Source organism: Aegilops tauschii, chromosome 5 (assembly GCF_002575655.3).
Source record: "Aegilops tauschii subsp. strangulata cultivar AL8/78 chromosome 5, Aet v6.0, whole genome shotgun sequence".
Lineage (NCBI taxonomy): Eukaryota > Viridiplantae > Streptophyta > Magnoliopsida > Poales > Poaceae > Aegilops > Aegilops tauschii.
In genome coordinates, this window is record NC_053039.3 from 483,261,631 (window position 1) to 483,267,086 (window position 5,456).

Below are 5,456 nucleotides of genomic sequence, written 5' to 3' on the forward strand. Positions count from 1 at the left end.
ACTCCGTAGTAGAGTGACGGTAGACTACCCCGATCGAACCGCCGTAGTAATGCCCAATGAGCCGTTAAATCACAAAACCCCCTCCTTTCCAGCAGTAAGTTGGACGGACGAAGCAACCATCATTTCACTCTTCTCTCTCAGCTTCCTCTCTTGAAGAAAACCCCCACTCGCTTCGCTTCTCCCTCATCTCGTTCCTCCTTTCACTCTTCTCTCTCAGCTTCCTCTCTTGGATGGACGCCGGAGCACCGGCCCACATGATGTCTATGGCTCTGGCCAAAACCGTCGAGGCTCATGGTACGAAGAAGCGCAAGCACCCCGCCAAGACTACCGCAGACAAGCTCAAACCCATTGCCCTGTCCAAGCCCCCCTCTCCGGGATCCCTCATTAAGCAAGTCCAGGTAATTTCTCTTGTTGACGATCTTTTTCTCGATCTTGATCGTGTTTTTTCATCTAACACGCAGTACTAGTACTGGTAGTACAACTTTCTGGGTGATCTTGCATGTGATTTTAGTGTGCCAAATGACGGTTCTAAATTCCTCTTTTGACCAAAACATGCGAGAGGTTGACACTGATTTCTTATAGATTACTTTCAACTACTCCCTCTGTCCCAAATTTCTTGTCTTAGATTTGTCTAGATACGGATGTATCTAATACTAAAATGTGACTTGATACATCCGTATCTAGACAAATCTAAGACAAGAATTTTGGGATGGAGGGAGTACTTTATGAACATCAATGCTACCTTTTAAGAGGGTATATTTGCCTCAGTAACTTGTGTTATGGATATTGCATGTAATCCCTCTGCTCTCATGCCTTTGAAGACATGTTCTAGTGTCTTTGTTCACTCATTTCTGTGTGTATATGTAGTCATATATGGAGTATAATATCAAAAATCATCTTATATTTCTGAACGGAGGTAGTAATAAAATATGGTTTCTGTTTAATTAGAACCAGGTCCGCGGTGGAGATGAAGTTCTCAAAGTCATGCCGTGTGAACTGGAAGACCTGATGATGAGTTCTACTGCTGAACTATCCAGCTGCTGTGTCCTTGTCGCCACGTGTCCTGAACTAGTGTTTTCCTGTAGCATTGTTGTCAGGCGTGTTCTCGAGGCTGTACTTGACCACAACAATTTCCTGACTGTGGCTTCGATTACGAAGGGTGTGGTTCTTGTAAAGCTTCCCAACAAATCTGATGCGGCCTGTCTTCATCATCATGTTTATGAGTGGAAAGACCACTCTGTTAGGTTCTCCAAGGTTGACAAGATGGTGATGGTGCATGTAGACATCTCACACGAAGTCCATGGCCTAGTCAGTTATGCGGGGTTCATCCTGTAGGTCGGTGGCAAGAAATAGTCTGCAGAGTTTAGTTAGTGCAACTTTTCTTGTCTGTAGTAAGTACTATTGTTCAGTACTTGATTTGTGTTTGTGAACCCTGTATTGTTTATTAGTACTGCCGCTTTTGGTGTGTGAACGGTCTATGTTAATGTCTATGTTAATGTCTATCCACTCAATTCAGTCTGTATATTTTGAAGTATCCAGATCATATTTTTTGTGAGGACGGTTTATCAATTATGGTTACACTCCAATATCTGTATGCATTGCAGGGTTTATCGCACCCACCAGGATTTCCAGTCCCATGGATGTTCGGTCCATACGATTTGTCACGACCTTTGGACTGTCCTGCTTGTGGGAGGAGGCGGGGCCCCTGCATGCCACGCGTAGTTGGACGATCAATCTTCTGTTTAGTACTTCAACATAGTGATTTCCTGGTAAGGATTCACTCGTGTCACATCAAGTAAATCTTATTGATTTACTGTCTAAATCTTACTGATTTAATGTCATGTTTTCTTTCTTTTCCTGCAATTTTATGATGCAGGTTTTGCCATGTGACATTCATCACAGAATAAACCGTTTGGTTTGCTCTACGATGGCTATTTTTGCAGGTTTCACTTCTTATGCCGTGTCAGTAACGAAGGCACTGTCCATCACGTATATTACTAGAAAAAATTGGATCAGTCTGTTGTCTGAGTACAAGCTGAATCCCTATGATGAACTGCAGTTTGGTTTAACAAAAACGCCACAATTAGTCCTTCTCGCGTTTAAAAGAAATGAAGAAAAAACTGGATCACGGTCACGGATCCTAGTCAAGTTAGAAAGCTGATCATAGCAGACCAGACACGATCGCCGTTGTCTCGCACAGATCGAGCACCGGCAGTTGCTCTAGCACTGACAGCGGCAGCAGCTCAGTCTGATCCAGCTGAGGATTGGGCACCGACCACGTCAGCGGATCAGTCTGATCTACCGGAGGATCGGGCATCGACACCGGCACCTGCTCCGACACCGGCACCAGCTCTACAAGGATCACCATCTCCGGCAGCAGCAGCGGCGGCTTCGGCACCTGCACCAACACTTGCACTTGCATCTGCTCCGGCCCGTGCAGTTGCACCGGCAACAGACTAGGCTGTAGTTCGCACTTCATATACCAAAGTCCTTACAAAAACCGACATGTCCACCTTCTTGGTAAGCATTGGCTGCCCAAGTGCTTCGTTCTTTTTTCTTTCCATGTTGTTTCACACGATTCACTGTGTTGATCTAACTGTTTGGGTATGTCTTCTTGTTTGCAAACAGAGAATTCCTAGAGCAACGAGGGAGTCGGTCAACAATCCGGGCGACCACAGCCAAGTTTCTCTTACCATGCGCAGCCTTGGTGTGAATGAACCTGCTCAATATACCGTAAGTACAAAGGATGGTTGCATGATGATGGATGCTAAAGGATGGTCAAGGTTCAAATCTAAATCATATCTTGCGGTAGGGGATGATGTCAAAATCGAACTTTCTCGGCAAGGAGAGCTGGTCCAAATCAACTTTGAAATTCTTCAGTAGCACCACGCAACTGCCGAACTGATCTATCCTCCGAGAGATTTTGATGTAATAATCTGGCATGGTGAAACAAGTGTCCTGTGTGTATAAGTAGTACGACAGTATTATTTATCACATGGTATATCGTTGATAGAATTGCAACTCTGATTGCTGGTTAGGAACTGTCGTTCGATTTCATTCCAACAGTTGCCATGCTTTATTCAATTTTGTGTATTCGCCTTGCGAGAGCATCTAAAACCAGCGCCGTACCGATCGCTTGCAATATGAAAAGTACTGAGGTAGAACACATGGGCCCCCAAACGTGCAGGGTCGGCCTGCGGCCCAAACTCCAGAACCGTGAGCCTATCTGAGTATTGTATTCTCAGCTGAACCCCCATAAAAAAAGCTGAACCCCCATAATGTCCGTGCGTTGCAGAGGGAGTATATTTCTCGGCAAGGTGAGCCTGTGATATAAAAGATTTGTATATTTCTTTACAGAGGGAGTCTCTCTCTGTCAAAAAATATATTTATGTGTAACTAGTTACTCCTGTCTTTCTACTTTCTTTCGCTGATATGTGGGGCAATCGGCAACGGGGTCCACGTGCCATATGCACAAATTAGAGTGCACAACTTCACGGTAGACACACCCCGGTCGTAGCGCCGCAGTAATGCCCAATGAGCCGGCAAATCACAACCCCCCCTTCCAGCTTTAGCAGTAAGCTGGACGGATGAAGCGGCAATATTTCACTGGGCCTGAATCCCCGTCTTCCTCGTCTGCTTGTTCAGAGAAAACCCCCTCTCGGCGATTGCATAGGGTTTTCTCATGGAGAACCAAGTACGAATTCTTCATCCATCCCCGATAAATCCAAGTCCCTTGGTCGCAGGTAATCCTAGGATAGCAGCCGCCGCCGTTGATGCATTTTTCTTCCTACTGAATCTAGTGTGTTTCATTTGCAGTGCCCAAAGTGCGAGCACCCTACAGGTTTCTGCGCCCTCGGCGAGACGCCACACTTGTTCCTTCTCATCCTAACACAGCATTTTGAAACGTGCACAGTATGTTCCTAGAATCCTCTTTTCTATCCGGGAGGGTGGGGTTTTTTTGAACATGCTGTGTTCTCATATTATTTTTCCTGCAGTGTATTATTTGCTCTGCCAGAACACATGTACTCAAGATGCTCGGCCTTGCCATAACTGAATACACTAGTTTAATGGTAACAGTGAAGACAAGCAATGGATATAAGTTCCGAGTTGGGTTCATGAACCAAGAAGATCGCTGCTTTTTTATGGCCGAACTTGGATAAACTTTCTCAAGTGTTACGGACTGAAAGTTGGCGCACGAATGTTGATGGAAATAGCAGAACCTGGTCTCATCTTCACTGCGATCTTCTAGCCTGACGTCGTTCCAATTGTTCATCCATGTTAGTTTTGTATCTGGTTCTTGCTTCTTGCCTCGATTACTTCTTAATCCACCTATTCTGTCTAACTAATCACAATTTAACTTTAGAAGTAGCAACGAATCTCTCACAAAGATGCTACTTCTAACTAATATTTTCTTATAATTGGTGGCACGTGTAGGTTTTTTCAGAGTTAAGCAGTCTGCTCGTTTGTTACTCTGTAATAACTCGGCTGTTACTAATGGCACTGAAGTTGACTGGATCGACATCCACAAGTTCCTACACTTTATTGATCGTCTTGAGGTCCTTGTGGGGCGTTTCAATGGTGGAAGGCCACGTGGGATATGTGTGCCACTGCTGCACTCGTTGAACAGGTCCAACTGTGTCGAGAAACTTATGGTACGAGCTGTTTTCTGTTATATATGTTGTTCATAAACTATTGCTTATACACAGTTTTACAGCTGTGATCTTCTTGAAACAGGAACTGCCGAGTTCTATTGTTCCTATACAGATGCCTGACCATGGTCGCGTCAGACTTGCGCTTGGTCACAACATGATGTTTATGTCGACCTACTCAATTCCCCTTGGAGGTGAAAAGGTACTTATTCATGGGTGGTCTCAAATAATGAAGGCCCGTCCATCTTGGAAAATAGGACAGACGATTATGTTCATGCTTTTCCATGGATCTAAAGCGAATATCATGTTTATTGACCACGTTGCTTTCAGCTTTGGTTGTTAAGTGCCCCTGCTGGTTTCAGTTAAGGTTGTTAAGTACTCCTGCTTCTTTTATAGTCTGTCGTGTTTCTTCAGTCCTGTCTTCCTCCAGCCGCCAAAACCAAACCAGCACCGGCGGGGCCGCCTGCTTTCGCCTCCCACGGCTGGCTGCGCCTCAGCGCACGCATCGCCGCCCCACCGTCTCCTAAATCGTTAACACCGACGTCCTCCACGCGCTTTGGTGCGCTCGCCGCGGCGCCGCCCTCTCGCGTTGTCAACATGGTCAACAAACAACAGGAATCGGCAGAAGTACGTGGAGAGGATGACAGTAGGGGCCCACCACGTCAGCGTATGGAAAAATAAAATGCTTCCTCCTAGTGTTTTCCTGACATCTGGGACCCACGACATTATGAGCGTATATAGTTAATAGACAAGAGAACAGCACAAGATCGGCTGACACCTGGGACGTAGCTACTCGAGCAGTATTAT